Source organism: Aythya ferina, assembly GCF_964211825.1.
Source record: "Aythya ferina genome assembly, chromosome: 2".
Classification (NCBI taxonomy): Eukaryota; Metazoa; Chordata; class Aves; order Anseriformes; family Anatidae; genus Aythya; species Aythya ferina.
In genome coordinates this window covers 57,932,498-57,956,719 of record NC_140297.1, presented here as the reverse complement: position 1 = coordinate 57,956,719, position 24,222 = coordinate 57,932,498, and the positions used below count along the sequence as shown (strand labels likewise).

Sequence of the window (24,222 nt, the reverse complement as noted above, 5' to 3'; positions counted from 1 at the left end):
GTATTGTGTTTTTTTTTGAGCTTTATAACTTTGGTAATGAGGAACCATACTCTCCCAAATTTATTCTACTCATGCGACACTTCTTAAGTGTACATCTCATAATTTTACATGAGGTATGACTTGCTATCAGAGAAGGTAAGATTGGACAGCTTACTCTGTGGATGTACAAACAATAAGACAGCAAAGCTGGCTGATAGATAGACAGAGCTAAAACTCACCAGATCCACTCCTCTGCCCAAGGCTGGCAGAGAAAAGGTGAAAAACTTCCTTTGCCTGCCCTCTACATTGCAATCCATTAGGGACACCCTCAAGTGTCTTATTTGCTCTTCTTCATTTGTGTTGGCCACTCCTTTCTAACAGGCCATTCTCCTCCACCCAGAACAAGAGGCTAGCTGAGCCAATGGTGCTACACTGGGCTTGGAAGTCCCTATAAGCACAGGATTTTCCCCTGGGGATGTTTTGTCTGGGCCTTTTTATGATGCAAAGGTCTTACTGGAAGAAAGAACTGGCCCTGCGAGGTCTGGGTGCCTTGCTGAGAGATGCATACTAGTTAGCATACGCAGTACCCACTGCTGGGAGGGAAAGTAAGAAGAAAACCAAACATTTTTAGCTTCTGAGCAAGCTGTGCTCCTCTGACTGCATTTCTCCCCAAATCGGCTTGTTAACTACGATTCTGTATGTGCCGTTTGTGCTTTATGGGACTGAGAGTCTAAGCCAGCTTACCGGTGAAAGTAACAACTTGCTCATTAAATATGAATGGCAATGTTTTAATTAGTCCCAGGATTCCGGTAGAAAGCTAAGCCCTTCCTTCAATAACCAGCACTTGCAGATGCAGTAAGTGTTAATAACCTAATAGGAAGCAAGCTAGGCAGGCCTACATTCCATCACCCAGCAAATGGATCTCGGGTAGCTTTTGAAGGACTGTTCATGCTCTAGACCAAGGGGGGGGAAAAAAATGTTTCTTAACACGAGGAGTTGGGCTGTTTGCAGCACCCAGCACCGCAGCCACATCCTGTTGTTTCCTTTTTCTCTCAGATGTGATGCTTAGTGTGCTTCCTGCTATACAATTTGAACCTAAAAATGTCACCTGGGTTAGGGCTGGGGAGGGGAAGAAATTCAAATCAGACCAACAACTATGCTCAGACTTTTAGCAACTGTGCTCCAAAAGACGAAATGTAAGAAATCATGAGAGACTTAAATAGCTTTGCTTCTGACACGAGCTTTTTCAAGCCACAAATGGACTTTTATAAAAAGAAGCAGGAGTATGCATGGGGATTATGCAGGAATGGGAATGGGCTGTGTATGTGAGTGTAACACCAGAAAGGATTTGGTGGGAACAGCAAAGGAATGAAGTTTTATCAAATCCTGGCCTAAAGGGCAACTGGAGCAACCAGCTGGTTTTCATCTCTATGCAAAATGGAAGCAGCCAGTTTCACTGCCCTTCCTCCCCCAGCTCGCCAGCCACCAAGGTTTAAGTGGGGAGAAACTTTCTCTTTACAGAGCCCAGTACATTGCATGGACAACCCAAGATGAGGTTTTTGAAACATCTCCAGGGACAGAGAGTTTTCACTATGGTAGATAATATTGTCTTCTGATCTTGTCTTTCTTCCCTAGTTCAAAAAAAAAAGAAAAAAAAAAAAGAAAAAGAAAAAAAAGGACTGAAACTCTGAAACTTCATTCACTTAAGTAACTGGCCAGCTTAGGAGGTGTCTTCTATACTTTCCAGTTTAGGAAGTAAAATGAAATTGCACAAAGAAACCTTAGGCTTTTATCATGGCCAATAAGCAAGACAGTTTTTGGTTGTGGGCAGGGTTTTATCAGAGATCCACTGCAGTTTTCAGGACTCAGCGCTGCTGTAACTGAGGGAATTCTTGAAATACAACCCAGCTTCAGCAGTGTACTAACAAGACCCCAGTTAGTGCAACAGGGAGAGATCTGGCAATATGAGTGTCAGCTACACAGTATCTCGCTCTAGAGATTTTCCCCCTGGCGTGGTCTAAATTAATTGTATGATAGGCTGATAACTATAATTATTTTAAGCTCAGTTGTGCAGTGGATGCAGACTTCTGAGGCTTGACTTACTGTATTCAGATTGAAGGTCGGTGCCTAGAGCATATTTTTCAGGCAGCTGAGGAAGCAGAATGTTATTTGTCCCATACAACACTCGGCATAACAACTGGCTTTTTGGTGCCACTCCTCAAAACTGGCTCAAGATCACTATCACTTGGTAGCCCCAGTCAAGCTAAAAAGCTATTAGGATAGCTCTTATCCAGACTCCACCTACAACAAAAGAGACAATGCAAAGGACTGAGTATTTAATAGAGGGAGAGGAAGAATACTCTGGCCATTCTTAGGGATCCAGCAGTCATTTGCCTTCCTGCTCCAAGACAAGTTCTAGTACTGTCAGTCCTACTACTTGTGTTTTCCTTGTAATCAATTTACAGTGCAGCAAGTGAGGTGTTGAGATGACATGAGTCATATTAAGCTCATTAGGGATCTTCTGCAGCTTTGCCACACATTCTTTTGCATTAAGCCATGCCTACTGTTTGTCTGAACAGTGACAGCGATATTTGTGAAAAGCAGGTAATAGACCAAGTATTTAAGTCCTACAGACAAACATAGATTTCATAATGGACATTTCTCCTGTACAACTCTTCCTCTGTTGGCAATATAGGATAAATCTACAATAGTTCATATACCATGACCTCTGGCTTGCCTGTTCATCCATTTTTTATGAACTAGCCTACCTGAAAACAGATGAAGTCATTTCTCAGTCCGTACATGCAGCACGTTGCTCTGTACACATAGCAAAAGGAACACAATAGAGGAGCTAGCAGTTTTAAAGATAAGCATTTCATGCTGTAGCCAAGATATTTAAACCAGTAAGTTCTGTGAGAAGTGGAATAAGAAACCCAGTGATCCTCCAGATTTGGGCTTCCTGGATTCTCCAAAGCCAACCGAGAACTCAGTGCCCTGTAGCCTCTCCTTTGTGGAAAAGATCAAGACTGTTTTCATTATCCAGCCACCTGCTTACATAAAATTCTTAATGCCTTTAATATCTGGAAGACCCTGTGCCTCTCTGTTAGATCTGGTTATAACAGGGAAGGAGGTCCCCAAATGCTATATACATTTATGTGTACACATGCACAATGTACACACAAAGAACAGTCATTTAAGTACCATTTCCTTAAGAAAGCTAACTAAAATATGTGAGAATCGTTTAATAAAAATCCAGGTCATTTTCAAGGTAGCTGCCAAAAAAAATTGTTGAACATTTGCTCAACTTTGTGGGCTTGCATACCATGGCATCCCAACACCAACTCTGAAGTACTCCCAGTATGCCAGATTTAATGTTACAGTATCACCATAAACTGTCCCAACAGAAATGAGACTTTCATCCGTTGGTTGCTCAGCCTTAATTAATAGGACACTATTCAATTAAGCCTCATCGGCATCTTTTGAAAGCTAGTTTTATGTCTGCTATATTTCTTTTGAACAAAACTACCTGACCAGCTGTATTCCCAGCTGTAGGTTTTGTTTCTCCTTGTCCGCTGGCAGCCACGGCTACTTAGAAAGAGAGTGAGTTATGTCAACTACGAGTATTTTCTGCAGTACATATTATATCACCTTCCCCGAGAAACATGTCTGAGCAGATCCCTTTTTCTTGCTTTCGTCTTTCATAATGTCCTTCACATTCCTCTTTCAATATTTGTTGTTCCTCTTTGTGGAAGCTCAGTTGCTGGCATTTTAAGGAAAGGTTACATAGCAAAAGGGTCACTGCCGGAGGTTTTTCCTCCCCCATCCTGTGCTCCTAGGGAGAAAACTGTAGGGCATGGCACCTTTAGAGAAAGGTTCTTCTTTAGAAAAACCTACAGCATTTATTGCTGGTTTCAGAACAAGAAAAGGAATTTGGAGCATAAATTACATTGTCCATTTTAATTCTAACAAGTGAAGACGTAAGGAGGAAAAAGAGCAAAAGACAAAACAAAACAAGGACAGCAAATTCATTATGCTCAGAATACCAGATCCCTAAATTTTACCCTCATCACTGATACTTAGGCAACTGTGCCCCTGACCAGATTGCTCCGTGTCTTGCTTCTTTACAAGTCCTTGTCCTTATGAAACAACAGCCTTGGAAGTCAACAGTCATATGCCTTTCCAAATGCCCTCTAGACAATATGTACCAGAGTCAACCGAAGTGGCTGGGAGCCTGCCCAGTTCGAGTCCACTGGCTTCAAACCAGGCAATGTAAGAATGAAGGATGTTAAGGCTGGGGACAGGATTTGGAATAAGCTGGGAATGCAGCCTACAAGAAAAAATAAATAAAAAATAGACACTTCCAACCTTAGATGTATAAGCTTGGAAGGGCCTAAAGTACACGCTCACTCGTGTGAACAATGCACACAAGTGAGTTGGCACGTGAGGTGGCTGCTTTCTGCTTGTTCATGTGGGTTCTTCTACAGGCCCTCACTCCTGCAAGACAGTGTGCACAGCAGACTGATGCGGACTGTTACAGGGAGCTGGCTGAAAAGCCTGGTGGGGATGCTTGTTTGAACTACAGCTAAATGGCTAGACATGGAGTTGGGAGGTATTTCTCTTCAAAAGCAGCTCTACATTTCTAAACACCGTGGCTCCCGCATGATCTCCTTGAGCTGTTACAGTCTTTCTGTAAACAACAGAGAAAGAAAACTAATTCCCCATCTAGGAAGGGAAACTCTACTAAATGAATGCTGTTAGCAATGGCAAGCATATGTTCCTGGCCTGTCTGAGAGCCCACTGAGGTCAAACAAAATCTTTTCATTAACTGCAGTGGAGTCTCTATCACACTCTACTTGCATGATCCATTTAGGATTAAGCATTTCTTGAAAAACACACTGCTTTTAGTCCCAAAGCATTTTTCACACCATGGATTTGATAAAGCTTTGGCTCAGCAAAATGCTGAACAATCTGTGTCATGTTTAACATGAAGGGTATCTGAAGCACCCCGTTCCCTGCAGGAGTGCTCCCTGGGCTTCTGATTGTTAAAGGATGTTGTTGAAAAACAACAGAAAAAAAGCAAGCTATTTTGTGCAGGCTTAAATTTGGTACAAACAGGTCAATACCTTTACTGGAAAACTCTTAAGGGGGCTCATAAATGAAAAAAAAAAAAAAAAAAAAAAAAAAAGATTAAAAACCACTATGCTTCAACAGTAAAATCATCTAAAAATTAGTTCATTCCTTTTAGGATCAGTAATCAGTGCAGATAACGAAAGCCATAGATAATAAAATAGCCAAGCAGTGGGTACACAGTGAATGTATCAGCATGCTGTTGATGGTATATAAACAATGCTAAAAGAACAGGAAATTATTAAAGCAGAAGGCAATACTTCATTTATTATTCAGCTGGGCTTGCTGCTTAGGAAGTCACTAATGCCTGTTCATACTGAATACTAGGAGGGAGTACAGGCAGAAACTTGTCTGTTACCCAAAGGAATATGACTGGTGCTGAATGTTTCTCTTACTAATCTTTCTTAGAGCCTGAACTTCACGGCAAGAAAGGCAAGATTATTTGGGAGGTTCCATTTTCATGCTTAATTGTAGAATCAGACATTTGTTTTGAGCAGAAAAAACACCAAAGAACAATAAAGCCCAGAGCACCTGTTCCGAACTTGGTCTGAAGACCTTGAGTTGTGTCGGATTGTCAATGTCCTTCTCTTGTCTGGGAGATAGAGAAGGAAAGGAAAAAAAAAAAAGTAATAATAATAAAAAAGGAAATCGAAATCCAGCCCGAAGTATTCTGTTCTTGTTCCAACTGACCCATCTGGAGAAATTCTAGAGAATTTTGTCATTGGCCTCTGTGTACGTAGAAAGGCTTCTGTGTATGTAGAACAGCACCAGGAGAACAGATGGAGAGATCAGATAAGAAGGGGCCATACCAGAACTAGAACTAGCAGATACAATATAGGGTCCCTGGCATGTCTAGACCCCACCATGGTCACACTCTGACCCCCCTTGTCCCTTTTTACAGAAACCACTCTGGGGATTGCGCGAGTACTTAGATGGGAGCCTTAGATGAACAGGCAGCTGCCTCATGCCAACCGATTGGGAAATGTTAGGCATGAGGTGTGTCTACCAAAAGATCTGAATCAGGATTGCAATGCCCAGCTCCGAGGCCTGAAGTAAGTCGGCAATGGCAATCCAGGCCATCCATTCCCCTTCCTGAAATGCCAAAGTTGAAGATTTTCCCACTTTCCTTTTCAGTTGCAACAGATTGATGATGGAAAAGGATGACACAATTAATTTTTCAAGCACCAAAAATGCCACAAAGAGCACTTCAGGTAAATGCCAATGAGGAGCGCTTGAGGAACACACAGAAGCCCCACGAAGGAGGGATTGCTATCAGAGGTAAAACCCCTTGGTTTAGTAACAGTCTGGAAGCTGTAACTTCTACAAAGAAGAGGTGGATTTGGGATACACAAAGGTATGTGAAAGAGAAAGGGAATTTCTGACCATACTTTCTCCCACACACATCCTGACCTTTTTACCCCTTTCTCTCCTCCCACTCCATCCCTCATCCTCTTGCCCTTTTGTAAAATCCAAAATAGCATTGATCGTGTTACTACTACTGATCATTTGTCAAAGATTTGTCTCCTCCCTCTTGGTATGAGCTAATCTTTCCCAGCAAGCCTTCTGGGGAGATGAGTCAGTGGCACAAAGAACTGACAGATTGGATGTGGTATTTATTTTCTTCTGCTTTTTTCAAGCATGGCAGTATCCCACATCTCCAAGCAAACAGGGAGCAGTAAGCAAACATACTACAGCTGGGAGCTCTAAGGATAATGTCCGCAAAACCTGCAGCTTCCAGTAAGAGCCATGTATTTTTTCATACTTTTTTTTTTTTTTTTTTTTTTTGTTACAAGGGATTGCAGGATGTTTACTCAGCTACACACTGTGTTAAAAGTTGCAACATTCATCTTTAAACATTAATTATCAAGGCATGATTGCTTCAAAAATTCACTGCCTGAGGCCAGGGCCTAGGAAGTGGAAAATGTAATTTCAGAAAGAGATGAGAACAAATGTTGAGCCTTTTAATTGCAGGTTTGTACAAATGACTAACAGTAAAGCAAAGATTGTTTGGATGTATTTGTTGTTCTGAATGTTGAATTCAAAGCCTAGCAGAGAGTTGCCTAGGGTTTCGTTTCTGCTTTTCTTTTTATAAAAGTCAGAAAAGCTAGTGAATTTCAGAGAGGTTGGGGGAAGTACATTTCTAAATACCCAGTAAAATCTTTAACTAGACTTAAGAGAGAGAAAGACCAAGCTAAACAATGCGTGAAAACTTGAGCAATCGTTGCTGGGCAGTTACTGTGCTCATTCTGAGGTTCATTTTGGGATGAAGACTGCAGTGATTCTCAGCACCTATCTCCAACTCCTTCAATTCTACATAAATCTATCTGGAATTACCAACAGTACAACAACGGAACGGGTTTGTTTCATAACATATGGCAACATGAGATTCTGTGGGGCTGTTTCTCAACTCTGCCGTATATCGGATGCCCCAACCTGAAGTGGACAGAACCATTGCAGCAGCAGCAATGGCTGTTGTTTGTGTTCATCTCCTTAGTCTGCCAGCCCTGTGTGAGCACCTTTGTATGGCACCAGAGGCACTTCTTGTCCCACCAGGGTAGAGAACTCACTCGTCTTGATCCCCATCACCCTTCAGGACATGCCTGGGAGCACACAGCTGGTGGAAGATGTAGCTCACGGTGTGGCAGGCCTGAGGCTTGTTCTTGTGTGACCATAGGAGAGCCCACAAGGACAAGGCCCACAAGGCCCACAAGCTCTGTGATGGGTGTAGTTACACACTGAAGCCTAGAGGCCGAAGAGACTTCTGGTTGTGACACTCAGCTTTTCTAACGCTGACGTCCACCAGGATCCTCCAGTTCTGCTTCTGGGTGTGCTCAGAAGCACTTCTCACCTCATAGCACTGAACGGCTTGGTGCCCGCCTCCCTAGGATTGAGAAACAGCATGTCACTTGGCTACCTGAAGGGCCTGATCCACTAGGTGTATCAAAAACATGCCTAACCCACCATGTTTCATCCAGAGGAGTGGAGAGGAGACAAGAAGAAGGTTGTGGTGACAGTGTTTGCATCCCATCTCCTCTCCCTGCTTGTGTTTGTCTAACAGTTTTGTACTGAAAGCTTTCTCCCCATGGTCTGGGAGACCTAGTTTCAACACACGCCATTAATCTTGCTGATTCAGTCTGTACCCTCCTGGTAAATGAGGAATTAGAGACCTGCTTCACCCCACAGTCATTCTGCCCTGCAGACGCTCACCCACAGGCCAGTTTTGCAGAGCGGCCCATGACCATGCTGTTAAGAGCTGAGCAGACGTGCTGCAGCCATGCTGCGTGGTGCTCAGCTCAGGTCCTCTCTTACGACCCTGTGGCTAACACTCACTATTTTCTGTGCATGGCTTTGGTGGTATTTTTTCAGTTCAAGGCATGCAGAATAATAACAGCTTTATACAGCAGGCCAACAGAGCAGCGCTGGGTTAAAAGCATTACCATGCCAGAAAAAAAAATGTTGTGTGTCTTAGGAAAAGGATGGGGGGAGAGGACAAATAATGCTACAGCCTAAAATGGAATTATGTTGAAACACTGTTCTGGTTGGAAGGAAATACATTTGGTGTCTTCCACATTTATCCTGTCTGTCTGGAGCAAACCCTGGAGTGATCTACACGGCTGACTACATTCAGGTTTCCCCTTGGGATACCAACTGATTTGTTCCAGAAGAGAGCTCAAACACTAATTGCCACAGGCAGTATGAGTGGCCAGGAAACGTGTCCCTGGAGCAAAACGGGAGTGTGCCAAGCTGCTAGTACAGACACACCATTTTTAGCAATAACCTTACTGCTTTGATAGGGCCCGTGGAGTTCAGGAGGGGTATCTCTGCTGAGCTTGCTCCACTGAGGCAAAGCACCAAGCAGAACATCAAAAACTAGGTAGAACAAAGTGCTGTACAGAAGCCCTCAGTGGGTGGTAAGGTCAAATAAGTAACAACAACATTCATTTTCTCACTACCCCTCTCTCTCACCCAGATGGGTGCTGCATTTGTAGGGTGATGCCTGGAAGTGTAACGCTGCCTGTCACTGCAGAAGACTGGTGCTCACAGTCTGCCATCCTCCCCTCCTTTGCCAGCAATTTGGTGACCAGTTTTAGTTCTATCACAGGTACAACCGAGAGATGGAGGGGCGTCTCCCATGCCTCTGTTGTTGTAGCTCTTCTTGACTGCAACTGCTCTCTGCAGAAGCCCAGCCGCCACTATGTTTTCCTGACTGCCTTTAATATGATTGTCAAGGACAGAAAATATTAATTAAATTTTAATTGATAAAGTGAATACTATTGGGTTAATTATAGCTATTTACAGGGAGCGTATGGGATTTGGAGGGTCTACCTTCTGGTGTTTTTGCACAAAGTGTTGCCTCTTTCTCTATGCTCTAATTAGCTCTTTTTTTTTTTTTTAAATACCCAGTCTCCCCATGATTGCTCAGTAGCTCCCATTTTGTTCCTCATCAGCAGTTCTCCAGCACAGCTGCTACAAAAGGGAAGCAGCCTTGCAGTTTGCCTTGTAGGGAGCAGGTGATAAAGAATCTATCAGAAGTTGTATAAACCAAAAACAGGACCAAAAAAAAAAAAAAAAAAGACAGGCCCAGACCCCAGACCAGTCTCTGATATTGTCTAGAAAGGGACTATATAAGAAACTAAGGATACATGGGCAGAAATAAGAAGGAACAGCAACATCTGAGGTAGCAGCAAGGTCAAAATTCTCCTCTACGTATACAGCTCTCTTGTCCAGTTGCATGTTCTGCCTTCCTGCATATGCATAACACCAGGTGTTATCAACAGGAGACAAGCACGTGGGAAAGGGCAGACTGCCACAGCATAAAGTCAACTGCACAACTCTGAATGATTTCTCCTCTACTCCTTACTTGCAACACATGCATTTCTTCCTTAGTGGTAAAACTTTTAAAAAATTAAAATGGACTTAATTATTTGCATGTGAAAACCAGTTACTTTTAGCCACATGGTGTATATCTAGAAAGTGCAAGGGTCCTTTCAGCACATTGTTGAAATGAAGGCACACAGTAAACCTAATGTGCCCTGATACCAGGAGTTCATTCCAGTCCATTTTTCAGTTTCATGCCACTGTGTGCAAATTAATAGCACCTAAGAATCAACACACAAGAGACCTTGGAACTTCATGGGTTATTTTTAGTTCTTTCTTTCTTTGTCTTCCTTCCTTTTTTTTTTTTTTTTTTTTTTTTTTTTATCAAAAATTATCAACTTGACCAGCAGGCAGCCTGCTGCTCTCCCTCAAGTAGATCTCCTCCTATTTGCCAGTGCTCAGGATTGAACGGCTGCCACGGAGGGAGCAGAGGGCAGCGGCTGGAGGCCGAGGAGCAGCAGCAGCGCAGCAGCCAGCTCCCTCTGCCAGGCAGCAGCTGGCCTGGTCGCCTGCCTTCCCCTTCCCATGGCAGCAGCTGGCTCTGCGTGGCAGGCACAGGGGCCCACACTTGGCTCCTGCTGAGGTGAGACAGTGTGAAGAAAAGAAGAAGAAAGAAGGTTTTTTTTGTAAACAACAGCAATCACGCTAGGAAAGGAAAATGGGGAAAGATGGGACAACATGGAAGGCAGGGTATACAAAAAAAATGCACGGGTCTGTGGTTTCTGAGGTTGGAAAATCGTTGCCTAAATTAAGAAAGCTATCTTCCATCTCAAGAAAGGAAATGTAAAAGCCAGAATGTCTCTTGCAGAAAAGTTTAACTTGTCTGGCTTCTCAAATGTACTTGAAATTTTTATCCACTTCCTTTTGCAGTAAAATGTTTTCACTGCCCAGGGGCATGGAGCTGAGCGCTCTTCAGCACCAAGGGGTCTTGCAGCCAGCCCAGCAGGCACTTTCCCAGAACCATAGAATCATAAAATGGTTTGGGTCGGAAGGGCCTTAAAGATCATTTAATTCTACCCCTCCTACCTTGGTCAGGGACACCTCCCACCAGATCAGGTTGCCCAAGGCCCCATCCAGCCTGGCCTTGAACACCTCCAGGGATGGGGCATCCACAGCTTCTCTGAGCAACCTGTGCCAGTGCTTCACCACCCTCCAAGTGAAGAGTTTCTTCCCAATAGCTAATCTAAATATCCCCTTTTAGTTTAAAGTCATTAGTTCCTGTTTTATCACTACACTCCCTCATAGAGTCCATCCCCAGCCTTCCTGTAGGCCCCCTTTAGGTATTGGAAGGTTGCTGCAAATTCTCCCCAGAGCTTTCTCTTCTCCAGGCTGAACAACCACAAGTCCCTCAGCCTGTCTTCATAAAAGAGGTGCTCCAACCCCTTGATCATCTTTGTGGCCCTCCTCTGGACTCTCTCCAATAGGTCCATGTCCTTCTTGTGCTGGGGCCCCAGAGCTGAATGCAGTACTTTGCTGAAAGTACCTGATTACAGGGCCAAAACTCTGCTCTACATCTGCCCTTCAAAGCCACAGAAATTCCCTCCAAATGGAGAAGATGGCTTCTTTTACTATTTAGAAGCAAGTATTACCTCAGAAATGCTTGGCGGGTGGCTTCTTCCTTTTTCGGTGTGAGATAACTTGTAGTGAGATAACTCAACTGCTAGCACCAACAAATACACAACAAAGCACTCTCTACTAACTTATCTGCAGTACCTACAGAGCACAAGCACCTGCTTGAAGACATCCTTTGTTAAAAAAAAAAAAATAATGGTATATTCAGACTGGTTTTTCTCTACATTAATGGCAAGACTAATTTTGCAAGGAGGTTGCAAAGACACCACTGCTGAAAGCATTTGGTCCCCCCAGTTCGTGCCACAAGATCCTATCACATCTGTGGCTGTCACCATCTCCTGAGCAGCTACCCGTGGGTCAGAGGTCTGGGCAGGCACAAGGAGGGCAGGGTTTTGTCCCCCCAGGCTGAAGGGGAAAGCTAAGCCACCTCCTTGCCCGCGGTGTGAGGGCTGCCGCTGCCACCTGCTGGAGACATGTGTGGGCGGTATTCCTCCCCTCCGGATGGAGGCAATAATGTCAGAAGGTGCCTTCATTTCACTCACCCTGCACCCCTTTTACATCCCTGTGTAAGTAACAAAGAGCTGGGACTCAGGGGGAGAGCTGTGACCAAGGCGGCCGCAGCAAGCACTGGCTGCAGGCAGGATTTATGAAAGTGCCCGGCCATCCGGCCTCTGTCCTTCTATTGAAAAGTACATACGAGCAGCAAGGCAAAATGCTCCCCACCCTTGGCATTTCCTCTTCTCCAAATACCTCTGCAGAACAACCAAGCATGGAAAAAGGAGAGAAGTGGCTGTGACACAGCTGAAGAGACATCTGTGGGTTTTATGGTAGGGAGGATGAGTGGGAGCATGCAAGGGCCTTCGCTGACACCAGTGGAACCATCTCAGGGGTTCAGAAATATTAATTTCAGTAAGTACTGGCCTGCAGACAGGGATCTGACTGGTCTTGCTGTCTGACTAGGCTTAATGGCCATGTTTGAATGCAGACATCTTGCAGCCTTGCCATTTGTGTCGATGGCAGTCGTGTTCCCAACGGGAATTGCTCTCTTGGAAATCCAAACCACAAACTGTTGAGTGTGGTTATACCACAGGCATTACTGAGAGCAAGACTAAGGTTAGGGAGGCCATCTCATTTCTGAAGGAATCCAAAATTACATCTCCAGTGAACAGCAGCTGCAGCTCTGCCTGTGTCTTACAGCTGCAGACTGGGACCTGAGCGCTGTCATCTAAGTGACAAACAGGATGCGATGCATACACCGAGCACGTCCTCAAAACCCGCCGGCAACACCTTTCAGGGTGCAGAGGAGACGTCTCCAAGGAATGTTTTAAAGACCACAGTTAGGAGCAGAAGACCAAGAAGAGCTGGGGTTGGAAATAAATGTCTGAATTGGTAGAACGCAAAAAGAAGCCAAAAGGAAGAGACATGGGGATGATGCAGAAGGAAGGTAGCAATGAAAAGTTACAGGCTATGGCCAGCAGCACTGCAGGGCTCCTGAAGACTTGTCCTTTTGCCCCAAACTAAGCTGGAGTGTAAAAAAAAATGTGGATTCTGTGGAGTTTGAAGCTGCCAAATGCTTGCAGCAGTCACAAACATGCAGCATCTAAAACAACGTGCCTCAACTTAGTGGCAGCTTTTTTAGGGATTATTGTAACATGGGACACTGGTGGTACGGGCAATATGCCTGACAAAATGCCCAGGTAATGCCGCGTGGTTTACACCGGGAACCTAAATGACGTAAGTATTATAAGGAAGCTGCTCCTCTTCTATACTGCAAATGATAATTATTTTCATGTCAGAGACCACAGCACAGCAGTGATGTGGAGTCAGGGTAAGGTCCCATAAGGAAAGGGTACAGCAGTGGTGGAGTAACATATTTATTTCAGCAGCTGGAGGGAATGTGAGCTACTTGAATTATTTTTTCATTACATTTATTTTAAATCTGTCAAGCCATCCTTTAATACGCACGTGGTTCAATGATAGATACCAACTGTGCGGTGGTATTAAAGCTGCGCCATGGCTGTGATATTGCCGTGTTAGGGTTATGTAACTCACTCTCAGACGGTGACCCATCTAGGCTGCCAGTTTTTATAGTCAGACTCCACTTCTGTTTCCCCATTTCATCTTAGTCGCTGAGTAGCTAGCCCAGAAATATGTAGTTACTGTTTTTTTTTAATGCAATAACTTCACTGGATTTTTTAAAACGCAGATTTTTAAAATAGCAATAAGTTATTTTCCAGAACTGCATCATCTGAGCAATTGATAATAACAGCAGTTTACTCTCATCAAACTCTAATGCCTACAGCTGCTAGGCCTTACCTCCCACAGCTCTCTGGGAAGGACACTGACAACTCCTCCCTGAAATAGGCTTCGGCAGGGTCTAGAATTCTGAGCCCTAAGAAAGGGTTCAATAAATAGGTGCCCTGCTCTTTAGCACCGATACTTGACAGTGTTGTATGCTTTATAACAAAGGGGGTCAGTGAAACCCTTTCACTCTCTTAGGCTACAACACTGAGGAAGTAGCAAAATCTGTACATACACATTTTATAATTTCATGTCTGTATTGATTTTAAAAGCATCTTTAGCATGCAAGCAGCTGTTTAATGTATTTTGACCCCAAACCAGGGCATTTGCATTAGTATTCCCTCTAGAATGTTTGTCCTTTCGTGTCCATGCATTAAGGCCCTGTTTAAAATCTGTCCGTGTCCCTAATCTCTCTGGGGAGCTTTCCCTGAATATTCAATGCTAGTTCACAGTCTGCAACAAAAGAGGGAGGGAAAAGAGACAGAGAGCAGTGTTTATGCATGAAGTTCAACAGCCTTTTCACGTAAAAAACATACGTACGCACAAAAGCACCTCGACTACAGAGCCTGGCATTTCCACAGCAAAGTTCTGACAGCGTGTGCAGTTTTTCAAGTTAACTAATTTACAATAAGGGCATAAGGCATCTGAGCTCCAGATGCACTCATTCAGACAGCCAGAGCCATAAATAAAATCGAAAAGAATACTCTCACTCCAGCATGGGTTTTACAGAGATGTGTTGAAGGTCTAGCAGATGGGTCTTGCTGTCTCAGCTTTTACCTGGGTAACAAAGTAAATGCGTAAGGCCGCTTACTGGCTCCTTCAATTCAAAACCTTTGCGTTTGCTCCCATATGCTCCTGTGAAGATACAGCTAATTTAAACAGTGAGCAAAATCCTACCCCCCAGGGAAGCTGATGGCAAAACTCCCGCTGCCTCCAGCAGGCTCTGGATGTTGCTCAACAGAAATGCAACTGGACGAGCTTTGACTAACAGCATAACAAATACTGTAATCAAATTTGTATTCTTTCATCTACAGATTTGCCACCCTAATGCTGCCCCTGGTGCTGCTGTTGCCCTGTGGTTCTTGCCAACAAGCAAACTAGCTGCAGAGCTGCTGCTGCTCAGGCTGGGCTCGCTGCAGCCTCTGACCATGCTCAGAAGTAGCTCACTTCCGTGGAAGGATGAGAAATCCTCTTCTGAATCTGAACAAAACATCAAGGCAATTTGTCAAGCAGTAACTTTGTTTTGCTCAGTCTGTGTGCTTTTCTAATGAAGTTCTTATACAGGAGAAAACTGGAATCCTGCATTTGAAAGAGAGCGTACCAGGTAGCAGAATTTTCACCATCATCACTCAGTCTAGCTTTCATAAACATAAGTACTCTTTTTGACACCAGGCTGATGTTTGTGCAGATGGCAAGGAAATTTTACAGTCCATTTATTTCATCCCTGATGGATACAGTTAATGCTCACTGTTAACAATGGAACACACACACATACATATACAAACAGACGTGCATATACAGCCATGCTAAAAAAAATATTTCTGACATGTTCTAATAAGGAATTAAATTGGCAAAGGCAGATTCCTGGCCTCAGCAGACACTAGAAGTTCATCCCCAGAACTGTGTATTTGGCTAACATGAGGAAAAGTTGTGCACTGTGAATAACCAAGCAATGCCTCCAGGATTAGTATGTCTGGAAAATCAGTTTATCTGTCTTTCTTCGTACTTACCAAAATACACCTGCTCACCTGTACTACTTAGCTTTAAACACAGCCATTTGGGTGGCCATATTCAGTTTGAGTACCGTGGATGCTCACTATTTGCCACATAAACCCAATACATTGTGGCACAAGGATCTGTCCTTACAGGCCTCAGACCCTCTTGTCAGAAAAACACTTGTCATTTTAAAAGTATCTTCAATTCATTCCATTTCAGAACCAGGGAGTATTTTTTTCCTCTCAAGACTGGATTTAAAACAAATTCCCAGCATTAAGGAAGGAGGAGATTGCAGGGAGAGGAACACACAGCTGGGACCTCCCTCTCTGTAGTACACCCCCAGCTTCCAGTCAAAGCACTGCTTTGTAATACAGCTTGGGGAAAGAGGGAAGAAGGAAGAAGAGAATAAACATATTTGAAGACCGATGACTCAGACTATCTAGAGAATGCGCTTAAAGCAAGTTTGCTTTGTCAATGGCAGGGCCCTGCTGTTTGCTTTACCCCTTTTAGGCTGGGTCACCCTGATTCTTTTTTGCCATATAATGGTGACATAACTAAGTGGCCAGGAGGAAGCTGTCTCATCTATCATAAAAGCACTGTGCAGTAATCATAGGTGGCTACTGTTCAAGACAAAGCCAAGAAGTCCACTTTCAAGAATGTGCTAGGCTGTCATTCTGAAGAACACATTTATTAGCAAACTCCTGTTTTTACAAGCCACAAATCAAGACACAGCTCCCTTCAGTGCGTGACTGGCTTTATGAATCATGAGCCCTGCGGTGCATTGCCATGAGATGTTGTTTTAGAAATAAAATTGTTTGTTCAACAGCAGAACACCCCAGTTCAGCCTTCTCCTTCCGCAACTGCTGCTTAGTCTCAAACCAGATGAAATGGCTCTGGAATTACGCATGCATTTACTGTCCTCTTAGTACCTATCAGACTTGTATAAAAGCATCATGGTGGGTTTCTGACATCTGCTTAATTAAGCAACATTTTCCTCACAGTATCTGGCTACTTCGCAAAACTAGGCAGAAAAGTAAAACAGGTCCAGCATAGTCAGTCGTGTGACATTTAAAATTTTTGGGGGTAGGCAGAGGTTTGCCGAAGGAAGGAAGGAAGGAAGGAAGGAAGGAAGGAAGGAAGGAAGGAAGGAAGGAAGGAAGGAAGGAAGAAAGGAAGAGAAAGAAAGGAAGAAAGGAAGGAAGGAAGGAAGGAAGGAAGGAAGGAAGGAAGGAAGGAAGGAAGGAAGGAAGGAAGGAAGGAAGGAAGGAAGGAAGGAAGGAAGGACGAACAATGGCTAGCTCTGTACCAAACCACAGGTCAACAGATTTCAATAGTCCAAGGTTAAAATTGGTCTCCAGCTAACTGCACAGACTTATCCCACAGGTATTAAACAGGAAATTTCTAAAGCTTAAAAATAGTTACAGTTATGCGACTTACTCTTGTAAAAGGATTTTTATCATGTACATGAAGACTAAAAGCTTTTCCCCTTTGAAATGTTATTTCTATTTGACACTTCCTCTACAGCACAGCAAGGCTATGTTTTTCTCTCTTGCACAGGCTGTGGGTTGAGTTTTGTTTTGCTATTTTGTCCCTTTTTCTTTCACAAATCAAGCTGTCAGCAGCACGGGAAGTAAATCTGTAATTGGGACACGTAAGAGCTCTGTTCTGAGACTGCATTGCTGCCCCCAGTAAAGCCACCCTTGGAAACAAGAGCACTTGAGAATATTTCAGCACACAGTGAAAGGCTTTTTGCTATGGTTTGTTTAGCTGAAAAGGAAAAGCATATTTCAAGTAAAAAGCCCCAGAGATTAGAGATGGTAAAAGTATGTGGTCCCTGCCAATCTTCCTGCTATTGCAGGCCACAACCTCTAAAGAGCACTGTGGGTGAAAATCCGCTTTGGTGAGGACAACTCTTTTGGCCTGGCAGATAAATCTAGTTTCCTTGGACTGATATGAAAGCCAAACAACAGTCTGCGCTCCTTTACGGCTACCGCAGCCACTCCCAAAGCTAAGAGAGCCCAGCCCAAGACCGAAGAGCCAAGCCGCGATGAGAAGCTACCCCAGCGGCTCCAGCCAGCAGCCATCTTCTCCCTCACTGCCCCATACAGGGCCTAGTGGCTGCAGCCCCTATGCCCAGCAGGCCTATCCCATCTGTGCCCAGATGCCACTTCTGGCCACCACCTCCCAGGTGGCCCAGGCTACCCAGGGCCATCTCCTGGTGGGCCCTGGCACCAATTTCCACCAGCAGATGCTCCATGCTCAGTCCGCCCCACTACCTAACTCCCCGGGCAGCCACACAGCCACGACCTGCCGGTGCCCAGGCGGCCAAGCGCTTCTTGGCAACCATTAATCATACATCACATGAGGAGCAGTGCCTGAACAAGGGCTAGGCTTTCCTCTCAGCCCCATGTAAAGGACATGAAAGGTTTTGGCCATGCAGAAAAGGGACCCAAATGAGTGGTAATTAACTCGCATGACTACAAAGGCTAACAACTTCGGCACTTGCAAAGGGGATCAGAGGCAGCTGAGCTGAGAAAGAACTGCAGCAGAGCAAGTATTTGCCTGGGAGCAAACACTGCCAGAGTGCTTATTTTAGAATGAATAGTCATGTTGGTAAACTAGGGCTAACTATTGAACAAATAGCTCACATTACAGCATACCGAGGTACACTACTTCCACCCTTTGATCCACTGTCTGATGGACTTACTGTAGCGTTCTTTTCTTTAGAAATTGAAAAGAAAAACAAAACAAAAAAAAAAACAAACAAACAAAACAAAACAAAACAACAACAACAACAACAACAACAACAAATTTATCCTATATAGCCTGCCCTGATTTTTTTTTTGGTACAGTCTTTCCACAAAGTAATAGGAATGAGACTTGTATGAAAAAGGAACCTCAAAAAGCCTTACTCATTTCTGCATGAGATACTTACACTCAGCGTGATCATGTGGTTTCTAAAGAGAAAATGAGCAAGTACATTAAAAGTTTTTCAATAAATCAACTTGTGACAGTTAACCCTTACTCATATATCAGTCAGGACATGCAAGCTTTACTGCCCCTGTAGTTTCTGATATTTTAACACTAAGGCAGCCCACAGCATCAGGATTTGGCCTGCTGTTCAGCTATGTGCTATGTCACCTGCCACACTCCGTGTGCCACTTAAAATACCAGTGTGGACAATGAATATGATTCCTGTGTTTTTTAAGAAACAGGGAAAGAGAGCAGGGTTTGGGGGAGTGTTTTTTAGGACAGTCAAAATTCACTCTGAAAATTACAAGTAAAATGAATTCTGATTAACACCATGAAAGTAACCACATCTGATCTGCAAACACACGTGGAATGATGAGTAAAAGTTTCTTTTTTACATGAACTGCTTTAAACTGATCACAAACTTTGGGGATTTGGCAGGGATTAAAGATTCACTTGGCAGCTGCTGTGTCCTTTAATAAGCTTCTTAACATCTATACTGACAGAAGCAGTGTGTCCTCATTTTAGCAAACCAGTCTGTCTCTGTCCAGGCTTCATTGCAGCTCCAGGGGCCAGGAAAAAGTGTTAAATGCAGTGATTCTTCTGCCCCCTTCAGGGAAATAATCTACTAAATAGATTTTCTTCAGACCCAGCCTTTGTGGAGCAGACAATAAAAGTATTAACTTGATTTCCGGCAGCTGCATGTAGCGCGTGGCTCTTCATGCTCTATTGAGGAGAAATTCACATAGCAAAAACCTGTGTTGTGCAGTGCTGTGTCCTGTTTTGGTACCTTCTGCCTTGGTTCAAGTCCACATCAAGCTTCTTCCTGAAGGCTTACTCAGCTCTGTAAGGATGGCCTCACTTTTTTCAGTATCCCAGAGTACCAAGGGCTTCCTTGCCACAGCCAGCACAGCCACAGTCTGACCCAGTCAAACCATCTTAATCTCTGTTTCGCACCCCCAGTCGTAACACGGAAATGCAAAAAAAAAAATCTTTCCTCTTTCCAGATAAGTATTTTTCTCATCTTCAGATGGTACACTTCTTAGGACAGAGGGTTGACCATGTACTTACACAGAACCAAGCACAAATCACCCTTTGCTCTAAGTCTTTGTCGTCTCCGTGTTAAGAATAACTCCCTAAGATGCTGAATACTTTTTACTCAATGGCATTTATAGTTGAAACCACTGTAAAGCAGACCAGGCAGATTCTTACACTGGACCTTTAGTTTCATCTGGTTTCCATCCTCCTGACTTTCTATGTTCCGGGCAATTCCAGGCAAGTTTATTGCTGGTCTTACACTTGTCTTGTACAATCTTACACTGCTGGAGCCGTGCAAGTAAGGAACTGTAATAACAATACTAACTGCTCAGTTTTGACAGGACATAGCTATTTTTACTGGATTACTTTTCTGGCACAGTACTTTAAACACCAAATAATTTGACACCTGTAATTTTATACTTGGAATAACACAAGGTATTCATACTTCTTTTTATGTAAAGTAAGATAAAAGCAAACACTACATATGTTCTCATTCCAGTGCTGCTGTCTGGCAACTATGTGCCTAGGGGAAAAAAAAAAAGTTCTGTTACGTTACTGAATATGTGGAAAAGTAAAAGCTATGGAAAACAAATTATTAAGTATCTGATTTATTCCCCTGTTAGCACTAGACTGCTCTCTGCAGCATGTTTGAGTGTTGTGTCCAGTCTGGTTTTACGAGTTTCACATTACTTTCATTTATATCTTTAATACAGCGCTGAGTCCAGTGCGGTTTGGTACTGCTTATTTTCTTTGTCTTTCAACTAGAAGACTCAGTAGTAGACCAGCTGTTCATATAGAGTCTGCTCCAAAACTACTGGAAAAAATCTGGACTCTTTCCACTGACTTCAACAGACTTTGGATCAGGCTCACAGAAAGTCAGAGAATACATTTCATGTAAGACTAAGCAGGTTACAGTCAGCAAAGTATAAAGAGGATTAGCTGTGTACAATCCAAAGGCGTATTACTCTGCATGCTTTGGAAACAACTGGCTAACACACTTTTGCTTTCACAGGAAGAAAAGGCCAGATGCATTTCAGGTGCCCATCCACTAAGTCAACACCACAACACCAGCAGCGAATTTGATCTGGACTCTGCCCAGTTAGCCTCATTACAACTGAGATTTGCCTAAACTGGAGGTGAGGAAATGCATTTTCTATAAATACAAAAAGAATAAGCAAATGCTTTCTGCTTTCCAGTTGAACTCTTTGGAGAGACTCCTATGGAGTGAGGAGTTGAGCAAACACAATGTGTTTTGGCTCTTTGTTCTTTCAGGAAAGGTTTGTCTCTCTTTTCTCTTCAGAACCTAAAATGGGTCGTATTTGGTTTAAAATACATATACTTAGATCATCACCAAAACAGATGGGTGGCCGAAACTGCTAATTCGAGCTTATTTTACAGAACACTGATACTGCAACACCCACCCACTGTGTATGCTTTGATTGCACGACTTCTGAGAACTAGAACGTGTTTTATCAAGAATTACTTTATCAGTGGGGTATTCATACTGAACAATACAGTCAAACAAAGATGGTGGAGTGCAGTTATTCTACCCACCCTTTCAAAGTTCACAGCAAACCCTGTCAGTTAATGATGTTCTCAGCTGCTGAGAATGCTTTAATCAATCAGACTTTTTTTTTTTTCTATTTTTTTTTTTTCTGCTCCCTCTGTTCCCTATGGACAGGGAAACTTCATGGCACTGCTTTGTTGTATGATGTGTACAGTTATAACCTACGCTAAAAGTATGCCATTAATGAATGAACACTGGGTGTGTGTGTCAAGCAGATGAGAACCTTCTTTTGATCTTCTGTGCTCCAGCGCTGTGGCAGACGGATGTCTAAACTGCTTTATTAATGTGCTGAAGTCTGCTATCATTTCTCAGACAATACCAAAGGAATAATCAGAATTTCATCACATTTTATTTTCTGATCTTCTACCTCAAACCTGTCTTGATGTTATATAGTTGAAAAATAACTGTTTTTCCCCCTATTTATACCTTTTCCAGGGTGTTGGGAAGAAGATATCATGGACTTGACACTCTCTGTAGCAGCCGTCATAAGCTTCTCAAAATTCTGTTTAATTTCAAAGCAATTTTCACAAGATATGCAATTTCCTGTAAGACCATGACATAGAATATTCCTGATAACGCTTCCAAAACTGATTCTTAAGCTGTGGTGCCATGAAAACTGTGAATCCACACACTGATTTGAATGACACTTCCCCGAACTGAATGACAAATCTTTAAGTGACAAGGGCAAGAAAAGAAGAGGCACAGTAGTGACTCTGTTCTGTAAAAGAACGAAATCAAAATACTGCTTCATAGGCAGTTAAGCTCATCTAATGTGTCACTGTTGCAAAAGTGCAAGGACAAGTCTCTCTCACAGTCTTTTTCCCAGCCTCCTGGCTGCACTTGAAGAAGCTTTGGTACTCCTCTGGTCCTTCGACTTAAACTTGTCATTTAGCTTGCTGATTTACATCACTATTCCAGAGAAAAATATCCACCTTTCTGTTTTTTTTTTCTTCTTCCAGGCTAATAAGTCAAAATGGCTAATGGAGAGACCCAGAACACACCAGAACCTACACAATGAGAGCATCAGGATGTCTAAGACCATGGGGACTGGGGACTGCCACCTCTCTCTTTTGGCAGCAGCAAACTGTGAAATTGTCTCAGGGTGTCTCGTGGAAGTACTACATTACTGCAAGTACTTGTCACTAGAGGGAAAAGGTAAATCAAAGGAAGAAGTGGAATAAGTATGAATCCTGATCAATGTTGTTTTGGAGGTGTGTGGATATAAGGTGGCAAGTGTTAGGGGTAGGAATTCCCTGTGCCTACAGAGGATTTCATGGGCAGCAAAAAGCAAGTGCATATGCAGCAGCTGCAGCACACCCAGGAACGAGTGGATGTATAATCTACATGCAAATAACTGCATAGTTCCCTTCTGAAAGTATGGGGCAGACTGCACAGTCCTAGTAGCTGCACAACATGTTTACAGCAAGTCTGCTGTTTCTGAAGAGTTTCGTACTTACTATGCACGGGAAGAGAGCACAGCACACAGACAGCTGCTCCCGCTAGGCTGCTTCATGTTCTGTGACTGCAGAGCATTCTCACACTCCTTATGTCCACGGTCTCCAGGCATGCAGCAACTAGTTCAGAAACGTCTGCTCCCTACACCTACCAGACATCCAGAAAGCCCAGAATTTTTAATGAAGTCCTCAAAATCTACCTACATTTGATTTCCAGTCAGAAAGAGTAAATGTGTATGGGAAAATGAAGCCTGCAACACCAGAAGGTTCTTCTCTACCTGTAGAAAAACAAACATGGGGCAACAGAAGTTTAGGAACACCTCTTACTAAGAACTGAAGACAGGGATGGAGCTCAAGTCTTAAGTTCTTCACCTGTCTTTCTAGTGCCTTGATTTACCATAACTCCATCTTACTACAGAGTTGAAGCAACATGCTTTCACATAACGGCAATGTGAGAGGTGTCCTGCAGTTCAGCTTCACAAATATTCCTGTTGCTGGGGCCACTACAAAATCTGCATTGGGAACTTATTTCAAGTCTAGACACCCGTGAAGAAAATAACTGTAAACGAATAAGAGGCTATGCACTATTGTGAGAATCCACCCTTCTCTCTCCTTTATATGGCGTTGGCTTATAAAATTAATTACTTATGTACCTCACAGAGACGCAATACTTAATTAATATTTGTTAAGTGCTTTGAAATTCTCGTTGAAGGCATCATACCAGTGTGTATTATGACTAACAGTGTGAAAGTGATGCCAATGGTGTTGCTCAAGCAGAGTGCTGAAGGGATACCTACTGAGTTTCTCATTTAAAAAGGGGCATTGATATGAAGGAGGTTTAGGAAAGTGTTTTAAGACGCAATTTATCACAGAGGAACGGGAAGAATTCAGGAGGAAGAGTGCTGAAACAGTTTTCAGAGTGCATTAACTCCTGTAAAGTAAGAGAGTAAGTACCTAGCATAAAATCCTGGCACCAGTCAAGTACATGGAAAATGTTTTCACCAACTTCAGTGAGGTGAAGATTGTATTTTAGGATTAGCTTCTCTCACAGTTTCTAAGACATGTATCCAGCATCCCATACACCGGTTTGCAACTTTGTGTGGCTGTTTGTTTACAGTTTAGGTTCAAGAAACAGCCTCATCAAGCTAGGGCATGCTTACCATGCAAAATAACTCCAAATCACCTTTCTACTACATCCCACATTTAGAGTAAATCTTTCCATTCTGTTAATGAATTTGGACCTGAGCTACCTATATAGGTTGGTGGCAAAACTCCAATTAAATGGAAGCAGGGTGGAGATGACCATATATTTTGTAATGAAGGGGGGAGGAAAACACCCTATATGTATCAGTGGCTGTAACCCATATATGACCATAAATTTCAGTTCATTTATTCCAAAACCTGTGGAATTTCTAATTAATTCCTGACAGTGGGGAAAATGAGACTATGTAAATTCAAACTTTTTTTTTTTTAAAGCAAAATACAGAATATTTGTATTTCAGGATTACTCCTTCATGCCTAACAGGACAGACATACACCTCACCACTTCAGGATAAGGGAGGGAGAGTTAAAGAGCACAATTTCCACCTGGAAGCCTTGCACCTGGGAAGCTTGAAGGAG

General features: G+C 43.2%; 1 protein-coding gene and 1 long non-coding RNA gene across 6 annotated transcripts in view; one reads left to right on the top strand and one right to left on the bottom strand.

Moving 5' to 3' along the window:
• Positions 1–24,222, bottom strand: part of COA1 (cytochrome c oxidase assembly factor 1) — a 56,404-nt gene that overhangs the window by 21,915 nt on the left and 10,267 nt on the right. The window contains exon 2 of one of the 5 annotated variants that reach the window (XM_084508715.1): positions 22,606–22,880. The exons of 2 other annotated variants lie outside the window; for them this stretch is intronic. The gene's annotated coding sequence lies outside the window, so the exon portion shown is untranslated. Of the gene's footprint in view, positions 1–11,573; positions 11,623–22,605; positions 24,194–24,222 lie in introns of those variants that run through there. 2 more of the 5 variants (XM_084508714.1, XM_084508713.1) reach the window with 2 other exon arrangements.
• Positions 1,093–22,587, top strand: LOC311431325. Its single transcript, XR_014689345.1, has 4 exons — positions 1,093–1,574; positions 6,241–6,843; positions 20,594–20,717; positions 22,108–22,587. It is a non-coding gene; the product is annotated as an uncharacterized lncRNA (long non-coding RNA).